General features: G+C 42.4%; 1 protein-coding gene across 3 annotated transcripts in view; it reads left to right on the top strand.

Moving 5' to 3' along the window:
- The window catches only part of LOC109889307 (cadherin-13), a 582397-nt gene that overhangs the window by 203437 nt on the left and 354003 nt on the right, over window positions 1–24957 (top strand). Inside the window, exon 1 of one of the 3 annotated variants that reach the window (XM_031822710.1) lies at window positions 6435–6510. The exons of the other annotated variants lie outside the window; for them this stretch is intronic. The gene's annotated coding sequence lies outside the window, so the exon portion shown is untranslated. Of the gene's footprint in view, window positions 1–6434; window positions 6511–24957 lie in introns of those variants that run through there. 3 annotated transcript variants of the gene reach the window in all.

Here is a 24957-nt window from a genome sequence, read left to right as displayed (position 1 = left end):
AGCACAGCGCTAGGTTTATTCATCATCTGCATAGTGAGGAAGGAGAGGGAGGGACATGTTATGTTTAGACCCAGCATTCAGTGCGAGCTTCACGTTTCTCTGTCCTTGATAGTGTGGATAAGTACAGATGTAGAATCTTAATTTGAGCCAGTTTGCTACAACAATAAAATAATCCTGCAGCAACAGGAAATGCCAATTATTATGTTGATTAGAAGTCATGGATATTTTTGTAGGTGTTGATAAATTTTACATTAGGGCAAATTAAGTCTGGCATTTTAAAGTGGAAATTACAAACTTTGGAAGCCTTTTTAAACCTTGAATACACTACAAGTTTGCATTGCCTGTTGTGCAGGAAAATTCTCATCAACAAAAGATTGATCAAATTAAGATCCTACATGTGTATGTGTATCAAACAGAGTGTGTTCATTAATATCCCCAAGGTCATAGCCCGTATGCAGAGCATTGATGGGTATCAAATCCCTATCCCTCCACTGCTCTCACCATCTCTCAGCTCAGAAAAGGGAGAGTGACAGTGTGTTCCATCTTCAGTGTAATACCTGTCATCACTCTCGGCTGTTTTCCATTGAGATGCTGAAAATAAAGGTATCTTACTGTATCATAGCAATAAAGGAGCCAAGAGTAGTGCATCATGGGGTCGTACAAAAACAACTTACTTAAGTAAGGTTTTACAGGGCCACCCAAAGACCAGGAGTTATCTTTGAAACCAATCACAGAGGACAACCCACCTCTGAACCTGCTCTTTAAACACATAATAGTCCATTTAATCTAGAGCAATTATGTGTCGCTCTGGATAACTGCTTCAGGGATGTTCTCTTGACATTTGAGAATCACTCTGTGCCTGGAAAAGACTGTCCATTACAGGAACACTATGTACCTTGTTCTGGTCGGGTTGGGTTTTTGATGGCTTTCATGTTTCATCCAACCTCTGAAGGTTGTCTGGAAAAGGAAAGGAAAGTGACTTGGATTGAGTTGCCTGCATAGCAGTCAGTGTGCCCTCTTAGTCTCAGTGTCAACATACAGCGTTGTAAACAAATGCCTCCATCCCCCAACCTCCTTACCTTGTCCCTCTCTGTCATTCTGACAGGGGCGAGCACTGCCAGCTTGCAGCGCAGCACCACATTGTGTAAAAGACTGCCAATGTATCTGTGTGATGTACCATAAAAAAGGAAGGACAAAGGAGAGACTTCAGTTTTTAATGCAAATTTAATCTCAACCCCAGAGATGGTTTTTTTATATTGTCATGTTATTCCTTGGACAATGGCTTGTCACCGCTTCTTTCGGTTTTTAGCAGGACTGTCGCCTTGGTGCCAGCGGTTGTTTCTTGAAGCAGCGTGGGCATGGGCACCACATGCCAGGGCAGCAGGGGATCAGGAGGACCTGTGCCGAGTGGGCACAGGGCTGTCACGAGAGAGAGAGAGAGAGAGAGAGAGAGAGAGAGAGAGAGAGAGAGAGAGAAAGAGAGAATATATAAAATATAGAGAGCGAGGCGGCTGCTTTTCAGCCAGTCTGCCAACACTCTGACATTTTCCTCTCCTGCCCTGACCCTGTAATTCCTCTCTGTGGATTAGTGTTGTAATGAGAGCAGGGCCTGCTAGATTCTCGGTAGCAGTGCTGTAGTCTTGACACAAACACACAACTGTGTCCTCAAAAAAAAAATTCAACTGTAATTATCCAGTCACATTAACAATGACATAACATTCTCAACAATGACATACACGGAGTGTATAAAACATTAGGAACACCTGCTCTTTCAATGACATAGACTGACCAAAGGAATCCATATGAAAGCTTATTGACATCACCACTTCAATCAGTGAAGATGAAAAGAAGGAGACAGGATAAAGAAGGATTTTTAAGCCTCGAGTTAATTGAGACATGGATTGTGTATGTGTGCTATTCAGAGGGTGAATGGGCAAGACAAAATATTTAAGTGCCTTTGAAAAGGGTATGGTAGTAGGTGCCAAGCGCACCGGTTTGAGTGTGTCAAGAACTGAAATACTGCTGTTTTTTTTACCGTCAACTGTTTCCCTTGTGTATCAAGAATGGTCCACCACCAAAAGGACATCCAGCCAACTTGACATAACTGTGGGAAGCATTTGGAGTCAACATGGGCCAGCATTCCTGTGGAATGCTTTCGAAAATCTTGCAAAATCTTGCGACTTGCTCTTACACCAGTGTCCCTGTTCATACCCTATGTATACCCTATTCTTATACCAGTGTCCACATTCATACCTTATATATAAATTATTCTTACACCAGTGTCCCTATTCATACCCTATCTATACCCTATTCTTAGGGTATAAATAGGGTATGGTCCATTTTACAGTTGAGTGAACCAAACCATTCTTCTTCCCCATCTGCTCTGTGAGTGATTCTGTCTATTTGTTGTCTCTGGCTATTTTACTGTAAACACATGCATGAAGTCTTAGGCTTTCACATTGCTAATGCAGGAGTTGTGTGTGTATGTGTTGGCAGGCATTGTGGCAGCATTATGTTGGCATGTGTCCTGCTGAATGGACAGCCAGAGTGAGGTGCCCTCACATGGGTTACTGCAGCTACAGATGTAGGATCTTAATTTGATCACCTTATTGCAGTAGAACTGTCGTGAAATGCAGGAGTTTGTAGTGTATTTGAGTTTCAACAGAACTGCTCACAGTGTGTTAGAGGTGCAAGAGAGAAAAGCCACTAATCCATACCACTTCCTACATTTACATACAGAGTACACACATTTTCCATACTGTCACAGAATTACTCATAGTGTGTTAGTCACGAAGCATGACAATTCTTCTTGTTTCTGCACGTTCTGAGACGAAAGTTAGATTCTGTAGCGTTTTGAAGATGCAAAATAACATGTCAAAAGGTACTGGTTGAATCAACAATAGGTTGGAAAGTTAATAAATAGGTTTGCTCCATGAAAGTATTGTCATCTTTCATCTCATCTCTCTCTCCGTCTCTTTCTTTTCATATCTCTGTAGCTCTCTCTTCCAAGTTTCCTTCCCTTTTCTACTGCCCCAAGTATTCATCTAACATGGAAAGCTAGGGTCAATTAGAGCATTGATGGACATAAAATAATGAAAATAAATTAAATTAAACAAATTACTTTTTGTTACTTTTGTTCAAGGTTTTAACAATCTCATGCTGCTGTTAGGTTGTAATTCCATCCAAGTGAATGTCTACAACCACATAGAATGAGAAAGAAAGAATGAGACACAGAACCTGAATTGATAACTGCATCTAAAGACATCTAAGGTCTGGTTGCTGTGTCAATGTTAGATAATAGTTGGCTGGTATGCCCTCACCCATCTGAGCGGACGGCTGTGAATGCCCTCACCCGCTAGTACATTTATGCTGACTGTGATTTGGGTTCCGACCCTCCACAGGATGTCCGGTAAGAACAATGCTGATGCTTCTCCTTTTGGGATATGTATTTCCTTTTCCTCTTCACCAACACACATTAAGCACACACACACTTTTGGCTATACCATGAATCTTGACTGGGAGTGAATCTTGTGTGGCAGACAAGGGGGTTTGGTCAAGACATTTACACAGATCAGACACGGACAGAGTTAGATTAGCTCGATTTCAAGGGTGTTTATTAATACAACAAAGAAAAATAAAATAATCTCCTTCAGGAGACCTCCTCCGGGATACTGTCTTCTGGGCTCCGGGGTCTTGCTGTATCCTGGGGGAACCAAACTGAGCTCCCTCCGTTATCCCTGGGACTGTGCACAACTATACAGGGGTAACCTCTCTTTCCCCAGTCCCCTCTCCCTTGTGCTTTATGGGACTCATCCAGCTGGTGAGCAATAAGCCCCTTGATTACTCACCAAGCACAATCAGCCCCAATTAGTCCTGGCAGGAGAGCCCGTCGAGACCTGGCACATCCAGCAGAGGGAGCCATCGCCTCGTGATGTCGACTCCTGTCACCAGGCCTCGATGATTCTCCCCCTGGTGGCTGACCTGCTGTACGCCACACTTGGTGGAATACTACTTGTGTCAATCCAAATTAATTGTAGTTCTATAAGGCAAAAACATGCACAACATAACAGTATCAGTAAAGTGTCATAATTACGCGAAATAAAAATAATGCTATATAAACATGAATGAATAAGAATAAGATTACACTATTTACATACAGCTATTAACAGAGCAGCATAAACATGAACCTAAAGATGAACCTCTTGTAGGACAGAGAGAAACCAACTACTAAGACTGACAAGATAAAGATTTATGGCACCCCCTCTGGCCTATATTAGCATCCACTAAAAGGCCTCTAACCTAAAGGGCCTAGCCTCTGCAGGCCACAGGCGTCACAGAACAAGTGGATGTCCCTAAGGGAAGCCGGGGAGTCCATCTCTGGGCTGGTGTGGCACCTTGGAAGGGCTATCTGGTGCAGGTCTGGAAGTTCTTGTAAATAGCGTGCATGGTAACTGTTGGACTTGTACGACTGGCGGGACTTGTACAACAGGGTGTCGGACTGACAGTGCAAGCTTACCCCAAGGAACGTTTGTCCACAAGGGCCTTGGCATCTTCCTTGTCAGTCAGGCTTTGCAAACAGTTGTCCATGTAGAAGGACTTCTCTATCGAGTCTTTTGTCTTCTCCAGACCAACCTCACCATTGGTGGAACATCCCACGAATGTCACTGCTGATGGCAACAGAGTGATCTCTAAATCTGAGGAGCACTGCAAGTAGAGGGGCCCAGCATGGGTTCTGGGAGCAGGAGCTTGTTAATGTGGTCCCCTTTGTACTTGAACGATCAGTTGAATACCACAACATTCTTGCCGTTATGCTGTGGTGTGGGATGTACCAGCTAATGGCAGTGTCGTCTTCAGCGCCTGTCGCTAGCTTGACGGCGTAGCTGGCCTGCTCCAACTTCTGAATCTTCGCTTTGAATGCTACTTTGAATGCTTGCTCTAGTGACTTTGCCAGCCTCTTCTCTGTGATGTGAGCAGTGGGAGCACAGCTTCCTTAAGGGCTTGCAGCTTGGGCATGTTCTTGATGAAAAGGAGGGGAGTCGCGTAACGTTGGACTCCATCCACTTCAACTCTCACTGCTCTGGCCTACAGCTGGTCTATCGCCTGCCTACTGGTGTGATCAGGTGCATTCCAGGTGACTACCTTAAGAAGCTGGTTGAGAGATTGTAAAGAGTGTGAAAAACTATAATCAAGGCAAAGGGTGGCTACTTTGAAGAATCTAAAATATATTTAGATTTGTTTAACACTTTTTTGGTTAATACATGATTCCATATGTATTATTTCATAGTTCTGATGTCTTCACTATTATTCTACAATGTAGAAAATAGAACAAATAACGAAAAACCCTTGAATGAGTAGGTGTGTCCAAAATTTTGACTAGTAATGTATATCTGTTTTTCTTTTCTTTTTAAGATGTCTCTTTCCCTTTGTCGAGCTGCTTCTGTGACTGATTTTTGAGTGAAGCTGATGAGTACTGTCCCGTAAAATGCTTTCAGGTTTTAGGAGGATGTGTTTTGTGTACAGGCTGGTGGCTGATTCTTGGTTCATACCAATTATCCTTCCCGCCGTCTTGATAAAGTGCAGAAGCTTGACTTGGGCTTGCGCTCGCGTGTTTCCAAACACGAATATCAGACCAAAGAACAGCACACTCAGCAAGACTTATAGAACATTTGTAAGATATGGTGGTCAAAATGTTTACATTTGCAAGAAATAACTTTTTCTGTTTCAATTTCTTAATATTTGACAAAGGCACAGTCATTGAATTTCAGTTTGTTGTCTATTCCGATTCCCAGGTATTTGTGTGCGGTGAATCGACTGATTCCTCAATGATATTTGTAGGGGTAGTGGAGTTTTGTTCTTTCTGAAATCAATTTCCATCTCTTTTGTTTTTTTGGTCTGGGTGGAGGAAACCCACAACAGCGGTGTCATCTGCATTTTTTAAGAATTTGTGGGCTGAGTCAGAGGCTTGACAATCATTTGTGTAGTGTGTGTACAGTGTGTAGAGTATGGGTGAAAGTACACATCCTTGAGGGTCTACCGCATTAACCATTCAAGATGTAGAAATGGCGGAGTAAAACTTCACTTGTTTCACAAAGAAACTATGAATCCACTTGATCAGTAGAGAGTTAACACCCGAATTCACCAGCTTATCTACTAGTAGGTGGGGTTGGATGGTGTTAAACGCGCTACTGAAGTTAATTAATAACATTTTCTCTGGACTATTTGCATTATCTAAGTGTTCATAGATATTGTTCAGCATGACCAATAACATATTTTCAACACCCCTAGAGGCACAGAAGGTGAATTGGTTTGGATCTAATTGGAATGAGAGACCAGAGAGAATTTGTTTTTAAATTCATTTTTTCAAAACATTTCATAGGTACAAGGCTACAGGTCATAAATCGTTCTTTTCTCTCGGCCTGTTGTTTTTAGGTACTGGGACAATCAGTGACGTCTTCGATTCATCTGGAATTATCCCACTGTCCAGTGACAGCTGGAACAACTTCTGTAAAGGTAATAGGAGCTGGTCTGCGCATGCCTGAACTGCCTTGCTGCTGATGCCTTCTGGACCATATGATTATTGTGGGTTGACACGTTGAAAGTATTGCTTGACGTCCTTCACAGAGATCTGCATATCAACATCTGATATGCTGTCTATCCGGTCCAAGTGTACTTTCTGCTGCGATATAAAATCACACGTCAAACCAACAATGAAAACTGTTCAAATAATTTCCAAAAGCAAGGTATTTTCCGACTGTCAAACAATGTCTCTTTGGTTTGTGATGGTTTGTAGCCCTTGCCAGGCTTTTCTACTGACCTTGTTCTTGAAAAGGTTTTCTAATTTGTCTTTGTATGCTGCCTTGCACTCCTTAATTTTGCTTTTGAGTAACGTCTGAGTATTTTTCCTTTCCTCTTTACTGCCACCTGATTAAAAAAATAAAAAAAATTGATTGAGGAGCTCTTTAAATTTCCAAGTTACCCACAGTTTATTATTGAGAAAGATGTTGACTTTCTTTTTGGGAATAACGAGATCCTCACAGAAACAGATGTACTCCGAGACAGTATCCGCTACCTCTTCCAGGTCGTCGGCGCTGTCCGTCAGGGTCACCCAGTCAGTGGACTCAAAACAGTTCTGGAGGATTTCAGTAGCTTCATAAGTGTCCCTGGAGTGTCCCTGAAGTAACATTGTTCAGGGGAATATGTGGGTCGCGTCAGGGTGTAGCAGCAAACCCGATGTGTCAGTGGAGACGTGCAATGCTCCGACCAGGAGGGAGGGTTGTCTTCCCTAATCTTACATGGGTCTCGCTGTCATATTGGATGTGGGACTTGATCTCTAGAAACTTCCTGTATTATGCTACAGTACATGACCCAAAAGTGTGTGGACACCTGCTCGTCCACATCTCATTCCAAAATCATGGGCATTAATATGGAGTTGGTCGCCCTTTGCTTCTATAACAGCCTCCACTCTTCTGGGAAGGCTTTCCACTAGATGTTGGAACAATACTGCAGGGACTTGCTTCCATTCAGCCACAAGAGCATTAGTGAGGTCAGTTGGGCGATTAGGCCTGGCTCACAGTCAGCGTTCCATTTCATCCCAAAGGTGTTCAATGGGGTTGAGGTCAGTGCTCTGTGCAGGCCAGTCAAGTTCTTCCACACCGATCTTGACAAACCATTTCATGCCGAGACAGGATAAGGTCTTCCCCAAACTGTTGCCACAATGTTGTAAGTACAGAATTGTGTATACTGTAATTGTATGCTGTAGCATCAAGATTTCCCTTCACTTGAAGTGGCCTGGCCCGAACCATGAATATCAGCCCCAGACCATTATTCCACCTCCACCAAACTTGACAGTTGTCACTATGCATTCGGGCAGGTAGCGTTACCCTGGCATCCACCAAATCCAGATTCCTCCTTCGGACTGCCAGATGGTGAAGCGTGATTCATCACTCCAGAGATCGCGTTCCCACTGCTCCAGTGTCAAATGGTGGCGAGCTTTACACCACTCCAGCCGACGCTTGGTATTGCACATGGTGATCTTAGGCTTGTGTCTGGCTGCTCGGCCATGGAAACACATTTCAATGAGCTCCCGACGAACAGTTCTTGTGCTGACGTTGCTTCTGGAGGCAGTTTGGAACTCGGTAGTAAGTGTTGCAACCGAGGACAGTCCGTTTTTATGTGCTTCAGCACTCTGCTATCCTGTTCTGTGAGCTTGTGTGGCCTACCACTTCACGGCTGAGCCTTTGTTGCTCCTAGACATTTCCACTTCACAATAACAGCACTTGCATTTGACTGAGGCAGCTGTAAGAGGGCAGAAATTTTACGAACAGACTTGTTGGAAAGGTGGCATCCTATGACGGTGCCACGTTGAAAGTCTCTGAGCTCCTCAGTAAGGCCATTATACTGCCAATGTTTGTCTATGGAGATAGCGTGTCTGTGTGCTCAATTTTATACACCTGTCAGTGTTGCTGAAATAGTCGAATCCACTAATTTGAAGGGGTACCACATCATTTTGTATATATAGTGTATGTAGTATATATTTTATGTTTTCCCACTGCAACCGCCAACCACAGGAAGACTCAGGAGCCCGGTCTCAATGAGTGTAGACAGCCTGCTGCTGCCTCTCTGCTAATCATCTCATTGGGGGAGTAGGGGAGGTAGGGGAGGTAGGGGGCCCATGTAGGTAAATGGGGGGCCCTGCCTTGGTTGGGTAACTGATCAAAATAAAATGAACTGCATAATAAAGGAATGTGACTGGTCAGTTGTGTGAGTCAGGGGCTGGGCCCCGAGCAAAAAAAGACCAATACAAATTAAAACATTTTATATTACATTTTTTTATCCAACCACAGTAGCCCGCTCTCAATGTTCAAAATACACCAGAGAGCATAATTTAGCCACAGGTTCAATAGTTTATAAAAAAAAATATTTAATTCAAGATTAAGTTTTATCACAAGCACATAGAGGTTTCTGCCAAAATTAAGGAAACACCAACATAAAGTGTATTAAAATTGTATTGCACCACCACGAGCTGGCAGAACAGCTTCAATGCGCCTGTGGACCTAAACCATGCCAGGAAATGCACCCCACACCATAGCATACAGGTATCCCTTGTATCAGGTGTTTCCTTTATTTTGGCAGTTACCTGTATTTGGGAAGGCTGCAGTTTGGGCAGCATGAGTGCCAAATATAGGTTACAGATTTTTTGCATTGTGGCCATAGACATACAATCCATACAAGGGTTTTAAAACCTCTACCCTGGCAATTTGACTGTTAAACTCAAGGGTACACAAGCAATGGATGCCAGACCTGACTTGAATGAGAACTGCCATCTATGGATTATATTTCTATGGTTGGTTGCAGCTGTCGGTTTGCCTTTTGCAGATTTCAAAATACAATTGCTGGAAAAACATATAGTTTGGAAAACAAATGCATACTGCTGAAAAGAGAATAATCTGTCTGTAGAACCAATTTGTAGTTAACAGCGGCACTGCTTTTCAAAGTAGCTCATCTTGAGATCGGCTATTGCCACGACGAGTGCATCGGCCATCACCGTCAGTAGCCTATAGCACTATTTGCACAGGATTAATTTTACTGGGGAGATAGGATTATGTAATTATGTACACGAGCACAAATAACCACATCCGTAATTTAAGTCCCGACCGAATCTGCCATGTCTATCATTTTTACATAGCAGGAGAGTAATAATTCCAGGCAAAAAAAAATGTTTTTTGACTAACCCCAAGGTCCTCGGATAATACTTGTCCTGTGCGAATCGACATCCCTGCGTTTTGAGAGAAATGTCTGACCTTGACAAGTGTTGCTCACGGTTTGAGCATGAAAACAATAACTGATTAGATAAATTGATGCTTAAAATGAAGTGCTGCGCATAAACTATATGTGAAGGGCCTACATGTACAGTGCATTCGGAAAGTATTCAGACCCCTTGACTTTATCCACATTTTGTTATGTTAAAGCCTTATTCTAAAATGGATTAAATCACTTTTCCCTCATCAATCTACACACAATACGCCATAATGACAAAGCGAAAACAGGTTTTTAGAAATGTTGGCAAATGTATAAAAACACAACAGAAATAACTTATTACATAAGTATTCAGACCCTTTCCTATAAGACTTGAAATTGAGCTTTGGTGCATGCTATTTCCATTAAATCATCCTTGAGCTGTTTCTGCATCTTGATTGGAGTCCACTTGTGGTAAATTCAATTGATTGGACATGATTTGGAAAGGTACACAACTATCTATATAAAGTCCCACAGTTGACAGTGCATGTCAGAGCAAAAACAAAGTCATGATGTTGAAGGAATTGTCCGTAGAGGTCCCCGACAGGATTGTGTCAGTTCACAAGAATGAGAAAACTCCCCAAAAACAGGTGTTTCAAGCGTCATTGTAGCATCATACTCAAGAAGACGTAAGGCTGTAATTGCTGCCAAAGGTGATTCAACAAAATACTGAGTAAAGGTTCTGAATACTGTTGACTTTGCGGCTGAGCCGTTGTTGCTCCAAGACGTTTCCACTTCACAATAACAGCCCTTACAGTTGACCGGGGCAGCACTAAGAGTGCAGAAAAAAAGTTTGAACACACCTACTCATTCAAGGGTTTTTCTTTATTTTCACAATATTCTACATTTTAAGAATAATAGTGAAGACATCAAAATTATGAAATAACACAGAATCATGTACAACCAAAAAAAGTGTTAAACAAATCAAAATATACAGTTGAAGTCAGAAGTTTACATACACCTTAGACAAATAGTTTTAAACTCAGTTTTTCACAATTCCTGACATTTAATCCTAGGTGGGTCAGCAGTTTACATACACTCACTTAGTATTTGGTAGCATTGCCTTTAAATTGTTTAACTTGGGTCATATATTTTGGGCAGCCTTCCACAAGCTTCCCACAATAGGTTGGGTGAATTTTGGCCCATTTTTCCTGACAGAGCTGGTATTCTTGAGGTCATTGTCCATTTGGAAGACCCATTTGAGACCAAGCTTTAACTTCCTGACTGATGTATTGAGATGTTCCTTCAGTATATCCACATACTATTTCATTCCTCATTATTCTATTTTGTGAGCTGCACCAGTCACTCCTACAGAAAAGCACCCCCACAACATGATGCTGCCACCACAATGCTTCACGTTTGGGATGGTGTTCTTCGGCTTGCAAACCTCCCCCTTTTTCCTTGAAACATAACAAATCTCACATTTGGGCTGATCAGACCAAAGGACAGATTTCCACGGTTATAATGTCCATTGCTCATGTTTCTTGGTCCAAGAAAGTTTCTTCTTATTATTGGTGTCCTTTAGTAGTATTTTATTTTCAGCAATTTGACCATGAAGGCCTGATTCATGCATTCTCCTCTGAACAGTTGATTTTGAGATGTGTCTGTTTCTTGAACTCTGTGAAGCATTTATTTGGGCTGCAATTTCTGAGGTTCAGAACTCACCCTCTGCAGCAGAAGTACCTCTGGGTCTTCCTTTCCTGTGGCAGTTCTCATGAGAGCCATTTTCATCATAGCACTTGTCACAGGCCGGCTCATAGCCTGTGGCAAAAATGAGGGGACGCGGACAACAGGTATAGGCCAATTAATTTTTTTAATTTATTGTAAACAAAACTATTAACTTTAAACTAAGAAAAAGGAATGATGTGTGGAAGTATCATAGTGTAAGGTGTATGTAAAGTGCATGGATGCGTGAATCTGTGTGTGTGAATGACTGAGTGAAAACTATGCAAAACTACAAAAGAACAAACAAAACAGGTTCATACCTGGAGGAGCGGAGAGAGAGAGAGAGAGAGGTGATTACCGACCCTCCTCTGCCTGCTGGAGGAACCGTGACAAACCCCTCCTTAAAATGAGGGTCCCACCCTCAACCCAACTTCCTCCAACATATTCAAAACAATTCAAATTTCCCCAAAAACAAAAAAAGGATACCAGTCCCAGCTCCTAGTAGTAGCCCCGTGTCCCCCAACTGACTGTCCACCCCTCAAACTCGGCAGCCCTGGTACCTGGGGAGCAATTTAAGAGGAAAGAGGTGCAGACAGCCCGTAGGGGTCAGCAGAGAGAAGATACAAACTAGGTAAAAGGAGCATGGGACAGAGCATCAGCAATGATATTATCCTTACCAAGAATGTGTTTAATGTCAAGGTTGAATGGTTGCAAGAACAAAGCCCAACACATCAGGCTCTGTTTGGGATTTTGCAGGGACCTCAGAAAAAAAAGTGGGTTGTGGTCAGTGAACACAGTTAAAGGGGTCAAACCAGAACCAACGTAGACCTCAAAGTGCTATAAAGCCCAAATGAGACCTAAAGCCTCCTTTTCAATTACAGAATAGTTTTTCTGATACTTATTACATTTCCGGGAGAAGAAACTGTCTGGACACTCAACATTGTTATCATTCTCCTGGAGAAGCACAGCCCCAGCACCGATTTGACTGGCGTCTACCTGCAATTTGAAAGGTTTCCCAAAATTTGGTGCTGCCAATACAGGTGCCAAACACAAAAGAGCCTTAACTGCATCAAATGCCTCTTGACACTGGGTGGACCAGATAAATTCAGCCTTGGTCTTCAACAGATTGGTCAGGGGAGACACTACTACTGAAAAGTTTTTACAGAAAGCACGGTAGTACCCCGCCATTCCCAGGAAGCGCATCAGTTCTTTCTTTGTGGACGGCTGTGGGAACTGCTTCACAGCCAAACTCACATTTTGCCAAATTACTAGTCAACCTGGCCCACACCAGTCTTTCAAACAGGGCTTGCACTCTCCAAACATGCTCATCCCAGGAGTCTGAGTAGATGACCACGTCGTCCAAATACAAGGCACACCCTTCCAGACCTGAGACCACCCGATTCATTAGCCTCTGGAAGGTGGCTGGAGCATTCCGCAAGCCGAAAGGCATCACTGTATAAGAGAACAAACCAGATGGAGTTATAAAGGCAGCAATCTCACAAGCTCTTTTGGTAAGGGGTACTTGCCAATATCCCTTTAAAATATCAAATTTGCTAACATACTTTGCTGACCCAACTTGATCAATACAGTCCTCCATCCTAGGAAGAGGGTAAAGGTCTGCTTTAGTAACATTGTTAACCTTTCTATAATCAGTGCAAGGTCTGAAAGTGGAATCAGACTTATTTGACCAAAAGACAGGGTGAAGCCCAATTTGAACAACATGGCTCCGCAATACCATTGTCCAACATATACTGCACCTCTGAAACTGGAAACAATCTCTTCTCCTCAGATACACGATAAAATCTCTGTTTGATAGGCTTAGCATCTCCGATGTCTATATCATGCTCAATTAAGTGGGTTTGCGATGGAGTGTCAGAAAACAAAACAAGGTAGTTTCTAATAAGAGCTACCAATTCATCATGTTTCTCAGTCTAAATGATCTACCAAAACCCCAAGGTTTTGCAAAGTCTGGGAGTTTTTCAACCGACCTTGTAAGACCTCATCTGAAACCCTAACGTCCTCCTCTTCTCCCCCCTCCACCAAATTAAAGCCACAAGATGCAGGGACTGGAGCAGCAGTCAACGCTGACCTCATCGCTGGAGTGCCTTCAACTTTGCTTAGATCACGGGAAGGATAACATTTTAACAGGTTCACATGGCATAATTTAGAGGACTTCCTATGACTAGGGGTTTCAATACCATAGTTCAAATCTGACACTTTACGCAACACATTGAAAGGACCACAATATTTTGCCTGAAAAGGTGAACTTACAAGAGGCAGAAGAGCAAGTACACGATCACCGGGACTAAACTCACGCAGCTCAGCCTGTCTGTCATATTTCAGTTTCATTTTCCGTTGAGAAGATTTGAGTTTTTCTTTCGGCAGTTCACCAGCCCTATACAACTTCAACCTAAAGCCATTTACATAGTCAATAAGGTTCTGATTGTCACGTTCTGACCTTTATTTCCTTTGTTTTGTATTTATTTAGTATGGTCAGGGCGTGAGTTGGGTGGGCAGTCTATGTTTGTTTTTCTATGATTTGGGTATTTCTATGTTTCGGCCTAGTATGGTTCTCAATCAGAGGCAGGTGTCATTAGTTGTCTCTGATTGAGAATCATACTTAGGTAGCCTGGGTTGCACTGTTTGTTTGTGGGTGATTGTCTATGTTGTAGCTTCACGGTCGTCATTTGTTTATTGTTTTGTATACAGTGTCAGTACTTTCGGTATTAAAGATTTACCATGGACACTTACGACGCCGCATTTTGGTCCGATCCTTCTCGCCTCTCCTCTTCAGATGAAGAGGAGGACGACCGTGACACTGATGTGGTTCCTCAGGCGAACAACCATACTGCAACACTGCTAAAGGCCCACGCACCTTATGACCGAACACTAAGTCATTTGGGCTAAACCCTGTGCTTTCCTGCACTACTTCACGAGTAGCTAGTAACAGCCAAGGTAACCCCTCCTCCCAATCTGCAGACAGTTCTGTACAGTATGCACGATGCAAGGATTTTAAAGTTTGATGAAAACGTTCCAAAGCTCCCTGGCTCTGGGCATGGAACGCAGTAGACTTGTTGTGTTTAACTTTAAGCTGTTTGAGAACCTGAGCAAATAAATGGGAGGTAAAGTTAGACCCCAGATCTGACTGGATGATTTTTGGAATCCCAAATGTTGAAATAAATTGAGTTAACGCTTTAACTACTGATTTTGAAGTTATGGTACGCATGGAAAAAGCTGCCGGATATCTGGTTGCTTGACACAATACAGTTAATAAGTAGCTATGACCTGACTTGGACCTTGGTAAAGGCCCAACACAATCGATAAGATGCTCAAAAGGTTGCCCTATGTCTGGTATTGGATACAAAGGTGCTGGCTTTACAACCTGGTTTTGCTTGCTTGTGCGCTGACACGTATCACAGGTTTTAATAAACTGAGATACATCTCGCTTTAAACGTGGCCAGAAAAAATTACGAAGTATGCGATCATAAGTTTTACGAACACCCATATGACCTGCCTCATCACCATGTGAAGTTTGCAACACTTTATTTCGCAAAGTAGTAGGTACAACTATTTAAATGACTGGTTCTCCTAGACCCTGATCATAGTGTGGAACCCATTTCCTGACCAACAGCCCATCAAGAAGAAAATAACACTGAGCACTATTCCTCACCACTGAATCAGGAACAAACTTATCAAACAGATCAGCCAAGGTAGTATCGGCCTTTTGCTCAGCCATCAATGAATCTCTAGAACTAGTCAACTGTTCTTTCTGGAGTTTGACTAGCAACTCAAGACTTTCTGGCTTACTCTCAATCTCCTTACGAGAGGCCGCGTGGGTAACCGCACAAACTGGAAATACCTCAGGAGACATACAGTTTTGATCCGGCGATTCCTTTGCAGGTGACACTGAAGGTAGCTTCTTACAGATGTTTAGTTTGCCATCTGCCCACACCTTACTACCTACGAAGTCATTCCCCAAAATAATGTGGACTCCCTCTACTGGCAACTGGGGTCTAATCCCAACATCTACATCACCCTCTACCAGACCACATTTTAGGGTAACTTCATGTAAAGGACAAGAGAATGGAACTAAACCCATACCACATACCATTACACAACTGCCAGTATCAGACTCTTTAGAGAACGGCAAAACAGATTCCAGAATAAAATAATCTAAAGCTCCAGTATCTCTTAAGATCTTGATTGAAACATTTTGGTTGCCATCTAACAGGGACACTACACCATCTCACATAAAGGCTGAAAAATCACGGTGGGAAGACTGAGAATCAAGCTCAACGAGTGGCTGAAAAAGCTCACCCTGGTGGTCAGAGGCTGTAACAGGAGCTGCCATCACAGCAGGTTTAACTTGACCTGACTTTTTTGATTTAAGCAGAGGACAATCTTTCTTCCAATGTCCTTCAACTAAACAGTAGCGAAAGGTATTAGCATTAACTGGTGCTTTAAGTCCTCCAGACCCAAACGTCTGCAGAGGTCTTTGGAAAGAAGCCCCAGAAAAAGGTGACCTACTATTCCTAGGAGTAAAGTTATTTTTATGGTAAATGTCACTGTTTGACTCAAAATGGCTTTTATGTGTTAGCCTGTACTCATCTGCAAGGATTGCTGCATCATTTGGAGACTTAACTTTACGTTCATTCATGTATGTAGCAACCTGGTCAGACACAGAATTTTTTAACTGTTCTAACACAATCAAATTAGACAGAAACTCAAAAGTACTAACATCAGAAGCTGTACACCAACGATTAAATGCAGAAGTCAAATCACGAACAAACTCAGAATAGGTTTGTGAATCTAACTTTTTCCTGTAACGAAAACATTGATGATATGCCTCTGGCACAAGCTCGTAGACCTTCAGAACTACTGATTTAATTTGAGCAAAAACTTTTGTCAGCTACACTCAGTGCTGTAAAAGCCTCACGTGCTTTACCTGTACGTACACATTGCAACAACATAGTCATGTCCAAATCTGAGCAAGCTCTAGCTTCCGCAATACGCTCAAATAAAGCAAAGTACGTGTCTGGATCTGACTCATCAAATTTAGGCAACAAACAAAGATTCTGTGAAACATCAAACTGTGGTAGTCCTTCTGGTCTATTCGCATTTCTCAATCTCTCCCTCTCTAACTGCATTTGCAACAGCTCCCTTTGCTGCTCAAAAGTTAATGAAGGGCTAGACTGAAAACCTGCACCCTCACTACTAGCAGACTGACCCCAAAAAACACCCATTTCTCTAAGACCCTGCTTTAATCTAGTTTTAACAGTGTTCAGCAATTTCAATTAACTACTCCTTAGTACACAACTCTAAGGTTACCTCTGAAGGAGCTTGAACAAAACTACTCAAAATGGAAGACATTTTCCTCAACCAATACAACTATTACAAATGCTATAAAAAAATAAAAAAAATAACTGACAGCAGGTGAGTTAAGGACAGGAGCCACACCCCACTATCCTCCAAAAACAACTAACTAACTGGCCCTGGTCTTCATGCAGTCACATGTGGTGGGGTTTTATGCACACAAAACCAGTGGAGTGGAAAAGACAACCAGAAACTGGCGGCCCCCCATAACCACGCAGGTGCTCCTGAGCCGATGTAAGGGAAAAGGTAAAGGGATGCTCTAACTACGTTCACTGCCACCTAAAGCAAAAACACCACGAGCCTCCTATTGCCTGAACATGAGAGGACTCCCACCTGAACAAAACCCAGAAAAACCCAGAGTGAATTGCTAACCAAATTTAGCTACCAAGCTAACTGAACCAAAAGAACACATGGCTCTCAATGCTCTCTCCAATATTGGCCCAACCAACACAAACTAACCCAAGTTAACTACAAAACAATAATTAAATAAGCCAAATTACAAATAAACAAACATATCAATAATAAGACAAAGACAATCTAGACAAAACCTTAACCAACTATAACAAAATGTTAAAGTAAACTTGTTAAGGGAATTTTTATCAATAATGATTAACTATGTATACATTTCAATCAGGACTGACTAATCAGAATACTATTATATTACTGTATATGTATGAATTTTCTTTATAATCCTAGTACTGAATATAATGTGTGTGTGTATAATCAAGAATGACTGTCTGTTCCTTTGTAGAAATGAATGAACTTATAGCCAGACTGGCTAGAATGCTTATCTACACAGGCAGATCTTGGCTCGGTTCATAAATTATCATAATAGGGAGAGAGACGATGTGGGAAAGCTTGAGAACCATACAGCCATTGTACTGGAGCGGCGATGAGACGGGCTAGTACTAAAACTAATGACGTCATTTTCAGTTTATAACCTGTGGTAAAATGTATCATGGGCAGTACTCTCGAGAATAAACGCTGCAGTTTGACTTAAGACTGGTCTCTGTCCATTTTATACAAATAAGAGTCTTACAAATTCTTATGAATTGACAGTGTTTAATTTTAATTGGGTATTAAAACAGAGGAATATAATTCCTGTAACAAAACTAAAATACTAAAGTAAGACTAAAGTACAATCAACTTTAACTTACAGATGAGCCCCCACTTGTCACAGGCCGGCTCATAGCCTGTGGCAAAAATGAGGGGACGCGAACAACAAGTATAGGCCAATTAAAAAATGTTCTTTATTGTAAACAAAACTATTAACTTTAAACTAAGAAAAAGGAATGAGGTGTGGAAGTATCATAATGTAAGGTGTATGTAAAGTGCATGGATGCGTGAATCTGTGTGTGAATGACTGAGTGAAAACTACAAAAGAACAAACAAAACAGGTTCATACCTGGAGGAGCAGAGAGAGAGAGAGGTGATTAGTGACAGTTTAAATACTCTGATCCCAGGTGTCTCTAATCACTAACGACCCTACTCTGCCTGCAGGAGGAACCGCCCCTGCAATGCAGAGGAGGAGCCGTGACACAATTGATGGTATTTGCAACTGCACTTCAAGAAAAGTTCTTGATATGTCTTAAATTAATGATGGACTTTCATTTCTCGTTGCTTATTTAAGCTGTTCTTGCCATAATATGGACTTGGTATTTTACCAAATAGGGCTATCTTCAGTTTACCACCCCTAACTTGTCACAACACACCTGATTGGCTCAAACTTCTTTGGGCTAGACGTGTCTCAAGCGACCCACCTCGACAACTGCCGGTGAAATTGCAGAGCGCCAAATTCAAATGACAGAAATCATAAAATTGAACTTTCATACATCATTTAAAAGATAAACTTGTTAATCCAGCCGCGTTGTCAGATTTCAAAAAGGCTTTATGGCAAAAGCACACTATGCGATTATCTGAGGACAGCACCCCACATACAAAAGCATTAAAAACATTTTCCAACCAAACAGATTCCAACCTATTCATCCCAAGATGGCATAGCAGTCAGACGTCCTTTGTCCTTGTCTTGTCGTGTTCCGTATATATATATATATCTACAACTTTCTTCACTTAACTTTTATATATTTTTCTTTTCCAAAAACTCTATTTCAAAACACTCTCCTGCAACCCGCCTCACCAATTAAAAAATAAATAATATTTACCTCAATTCTGAAATCCACAATAAAAGCTAGCCAGAAGCTCTGGACATTTACACCTGGATCTCGCAGCTAGCTAGCTGCTATCCGTGTGACTATTGGCTTACGTCGATCCCAGAGCAAACATCAATTATTCCGGAGCTAGCCAGCTGAAGAGTTTCATCAGCCACTCCTGGGCTACAATCACCTATCCGGACTCGTTTTACTGCCAATGCGGAGCCCCACCGGGCATTCACGACTGGACTACCGACATTATCTGCCCGAGGGAGTTATCCAACTGGCCACTCCGTCGCGACGTTACCTGAACACCCATCTGCGGCCCGCTAATCTTTAGCTGTCTATCCGGCTGCTATCTGAGTAGGTCTATCGGACAATTTTTCTAGGGTCAATTTAACTATATCTATTTTGCCAATTGGATTGATCCCCTCTACCAAATCAAATCAAATCAAATATATTTATATAGCCCTTCGTACATCAGCTGATATCTCAGTGCTGTACAGAAACCCAGCCTAAAACCCCAAACAGCAAGCAATACAGGTGTTGAAGCATGTAAGCTAGGAAAATCTCCCTAGAAAGGCCAAAACCTAGGGAGAAACCTAGAGAGGAACAAGGCTATGAGGGGTGGCCAGTCCTCTTCTGGCTGTGCTGGGTAAAGATTATAACAGAGCCAAGATGTTCAAATGTTCATAAATGACCAGCATGGTCAAATAATAATAATCACAGTAGTTGTCGAGGGTGCAGCAAGTCAGCACCTCAGGAGTAAATGTCAGTTGGCTTTTCATAGCCGATCATTCCTGCTGTCTCTAGAGAGTTGAAAACAGCAGGTCTGGGAAAGGTAGCACGTCCCGTGAACAGGTCAGGATTCCATAGCCGCAGGCAGAACAGTTGAAACTGGAGCAGCAGCACGGCCAGGTGGACTCGGGACAGCAAGGAGTCATCATGTCAGGTAGTCCTGAGGCATGGTCCTAGGGCTCAGGTCCCCCGAGAGAGAGAAAGAAAGAGAGAAAGAGAGAATTAGAGAAGGCATACTTAAATTCACACAGGACACCGGATAAGACAGGAGAAGTACTCCAGATATAACAAACTGACCCTAGCCCCCCGACATAAACTACTGCAGCATAAATACTGGAGGCTGAGACAGGAGGGGTCAGGAGACACTGTGGCCCCATCCAAGGACACCCCCGGACAGGGCCAAACAGGAAGGATATAACCCCACCCACTTTGCCAAAGCACAGCCCCCACACCACTAGAGGGATATCTTCAACCACCAACTTACCATCCTGAGACAAGGCTGAGTATAGCCCACAAAGATCTCTGCCACAGCACAACCCAAGGGGCGAGGGGGTATGTACGGCAGGACCAAATCAGAGAGATAGGTCGGAGCAAGCTCATGTAATGCTTTGTAGGTTAGCAGTAAAACCTTGAAATCAGCCCTTGCCTTGACAGGAAGCCAGTGTAGGGGGCTAGCACCGGAGTAATATAATCACATTTTTTGGTTCTAGTCAGGATTCTAGCAGCCGTATTTAGCACTAAATTACGTTTATTTTGTGCTTTACCCGGGTAGCCGGAAAGTAGAGCATTGCAGTAGTCTAACCTACAAGTAACAAAAGCATGGATGAATTTGTCTGCATCATTTTTGGACAGAAAGTTACTGATTTTTGCAATGTTACGTAGATGGAAAAAAGCTGTCCTTGAAACAGTCTTGATATATTCGTCAAAAGAGAGATCAGGGTCCAGAGTAACGCTGAGGTCCTTCACAGTTTTATTTGAGACGACTGTACAACTATTAAGATTAATTGTCAGATTCAACAGAAGATCTCTTTGTTTCTTGGGACCCTAGAACAAGCATCTCTGTTTTGTCCAAGTTTAAAAGTAAAATATTTGCAGCCATCCACTTCCTTATGACTGAAGCACAGGCTTCTAGCGAGGGCAATTTTGGGTCTTCACCATGTTTCATTGAAATGTACATCTGTGTGTCATCCGCATAGCAGTGAAAGTTAACATTATGGGGTAACCACACGGATCACCACTAATCTACCGACGGAAATGCACGAGGTGGCTAAAAACAGACCTCCATCCTATGCTAGCTTGCTACCGATGGCCCGGCTAGCTGTCTGAATTGCCGTTACCCCAACCAACCTCACTGCTCACTGGACCCTTATGATCACTCGACTGAGCATGACTCTCCTTAATGTCAATATGCCTTGTCTATTGCTGTTCTGGTTAGTGTTTATTGGCTTTTTTCACAGTAGAGCCTCTAGCCCTGCTCACTATACCTTATCCAACCTTTCAGTTCCACCACCCACACATGCGATGACATCACTTGGTTTCAATGATGTTTCTAGAGACAATATCTCTCTAATCATCACTCAATACCTAGGTTTACCTCCACTGTATTCACATCCGACCATACCTTTGTCTGTACATTATGCCTTGAAACTATTTTATCGCCCCCAGAAACCTCCTTTTACTCTCTGTTCCAGACATTCTAGACGACCAATTCTCATAGATTTTAGCCGTACCCCTATCCTACTCCTCCTCTGTTCCTCTGGTGATGTAGAGGTTAATCCAGGCCCTGCAGTGCCTAGCTCCATTCCTATTCCCCAGGCGCTCTCTTTTGATGACTTCTGTAGCCATAATAGCCATGGTTTCATGCATGTTAACATTTGAAGCCTCCTCCCGAAGTTTGTTTTATTCACTGCTTTAGCACACTCTGCCAACCCGGATGTTCTAGCCGTGTCTGAATCCTGGCTTAGGAAAACGACCAAAAATTCTAAAATTTACATCCCTAACTAAGATAGGAAACACTGTCACCACCGATAAATCCACTATAATTGAGAATTTCAATAAGCATTTTTCTACGGCTGGCCATGCTTTCCACCTGGCTACCCCTACCCCGGTCAACAGAACTGCACCCCCTACAGCAACTCGCCCAAGCCTTCCCCATTTCTCCTTCTCCCAAATCCAGTTAGCTGATGTTCTGAAAGAGCTGCAAAATCTGCACCCCTATAAATCAGCCGGGCTAGACAATCTGGACACTTTCTTTCTAAATTTATCTCCTGAAATTGTTGCCCCTCCTATTATTAGCCTGTTCAACCTCTCTTTCGTGTCGTCTGAGATTCCCAAAGATTGGAAAGCAGCTGCAGTCATCCCCCTCTTCAAAGGGGGAGACACTCTAGACCCAAACTGCCACAGACCTATATCTATCCTACCCTGCCTTTCTAAGGTCTTAGAAAGCCAAGTCAACAAACAGATTACCAACCATTTCGAATCCCACCATACCTTCTTCGCTATGCAATCTGGTTTCAGAGCTGGTCATGGGTGCACCTCAGCCACGCTCAAGGTCCTAAACGATATCTTAACCGCCATCGATTTCGCAGCCGTATTCATTGACCTGGCCAAGGCTTGTCAATCACCACATCCTCATCGGCAGACTCGACAGCCTTGGTTTCTCAAATTATTGCCTCGCCTGGTTCACCAACTGCTTCTCTGATAGAGTTCAGTGTGTCAAATCGGAGGGTCTGTTGTCCGGGCCTCTGTCAGTCTCTATGGAGGTGCCACAGGGTTCAATTCTTGGACCAACTCTCTTCTCTGTATACATCAATGATGTCGCTCTTGCTGCTGGTGAGTCTCTGATCCACCTTTACGCAGACGACACCATTCTGTATACTTCTGGCCCTTCTTTGGACACTGTGTTAACAACCCTTCATGCGAGCTTCAATGCCATACAACTCTCCTTCCGTGGCCTCCAATTGATCTTAAATACAAGTAAAACTAAATGCATGCTCTTCAACCGATCGCTGCCTGCACCTGCCCGCCTGTTCAACTTCACTACTCTGGACTTAGAATATGTGGACAACTACAAATACCTAGGTGTCTGGTTAGACTGTAAACTCTCCTTCCAGACTCACATCAAACACATGGCTTCCTATTTCGCAACAAAGCATCCTTCACTCATGCTGCCAAACATACCCTTGTAAAACTGACCATCCTACCAATCCTCGACTACGACGATGTCATTTACAAAATTGCCTCCAATACCCTACTCAATAAATTGGATGCAGTCTATCACAGTGCCATCCGTTTTGTCACCAAAGCCTCATATACTACCCACCACTGCGACCTGTATGCTCTCGTTGGCTGGCCGTCGCTTCATACTCGTCGCCAAACCCACTGGCTCCAGGTCATCTACCAGACCCTGCTAGGTAAAGGCCCCCCTTATCTCAGCTCGCTGGTCACCATAGCAGCACCCACCTGTAGCACACGCTCCAGCAGGTATATCTCTCTGGTCACCCCCAAAACCAATTCTTTCTTTGGCCGCCTCTCCTTCCAGTTCTCTGCTGCCAATGACTGGAACTAACTACAAAAATCTCTGAAACTGGAAACACTTATCTCCCTCTCTTGCTTTAAGCACCAGCTGTCAGAGCAGCTCACAGATTACTCCACCTGTACATAGCCCATCTATAATTTAGCCCAAACAACTACATCTTTCCTGACTGTATTTATTTATTTACTTTGCTCCTTTGCACCCCATTATTTCTATCTCTACTTTGCACATTCTTCCACTGCAAATCAACCATTCCAGTGTTTTACTTGCTATATTGTATTTACTTCGCCACCATGGCCTTTTTTTGCCTTTACCTCCCTTATCTCACCTCACTTGCTCACATCGTATATATACTTATTTTTCTACTGTATTATTGACTATATGTTTGTTTTACTCCATGTGTGACTCTGTGTTGTTGTTGTATGTGTCAAACTGCTTTGCTTTATCTTGGCCAGGTCGCAATTGTAAATGAGAACTTGTTCTCAACTTGCCTACCTGGTTTACTTGTTATGGCTGCAATCCCCCTATCGGGATAAGTGTCATCGACAACCGCTGAATAAATATTACTACAAATATTTATATTCATGAAATCACAAGTGCAATATAGGAAAACACAGCTTAGCCTTTTGTTAATCCACCTGTTGTATCAGATTTTGAAATTATGCTTTACAGCGAAAGCAATCCAAGCGTTTGTGTAAGTTTATCGATCGCTCGACAAAACATTAAGTACACTTAGCATCAGGAAGCTTGGTCATGAAAATAAGAAAAGCAATCAAATTAATCGTTTACCTTTGATGATCTTTGGATATTTTCACTCACGAGACTCCCAGTTACACAACAAATGTTCCTTTTGTTCCATAAAGATGATTTTTATATCCAAAATACCTCTGTTTGTTTGTCGCGTTATGTTCAGAAATCCACAGGAAAGAGTGGTCACGACAACGCAGACAAAAATTCCAAATAGTGTCCATAATGTCCACAGAAACATGTCAAACGTTTTTTATAACCAATCCTCAGGTTGTTCTTAAAATATATAATCGATAATATATCAACTGAAAATGTTCTGTTATACTCACAGACATAATTCAAACAGTTTTGGAAAGTTTAGAGGGTTTTCTATCCAAAACTAATAATAATATGCATATATTAGCAACTGAGACTGAGGAGCTGGCCGTTTACAATGGGCACCTTTTCATCCAAGCTACTCAATACTACCCCTACAGCCATAAAAAGTTAAGTATCTTTTTTTGCAAAAGTCATAAATAGCGATAAAATAAATCCCTTACCTTTGAAGATCTTCATCTGGTTGCAATCACAGGGGTCCCTGTTACATCCCAAAAAAGTATGTTTATTTGGCGCGCTTCTTTCAATAATCCACCGGTTTCCTCTCATTCAAAATGCATACAAAATTAATCCCAAACATTACCATTAAACTTGGTCCAAACATGTCAAACACCATTCCAAATCAATCCGCAGGTACCCTATTATGAAAAGTAATATAAAAGTAATAATATACAATTTAAGACTGAAAATAGTATATTCAATACTGTAGATAAATAACCAAGTGCGCCTCCTCACTGGAGCGCGTCACAATCATTTTCCAACCAAGCAGATGCATCACGAAAGTCAGAAATAGCCATA

Source organism: Oncorhynchus kisutch, linkage group LG4 (genome assembly GCF_002021735.2).
Source record: "Oncorhynchus kisutch isolate 150728-3 linkage group LG4, Okis_V2, whole genome shotgun sequence".
Lineage (NCBI taxonomy): Eukaryota > Metazoa > Chordata > Actinopteri > Salmoniformes > Salmonidae > Oncorhynchus > Oncorhynchus kisutch.
The sequence above is the reverse complement of the archived record's forward strand: the minus strand, read 5'-3'. Positions and strand labels throughout refer to the sequence as shown.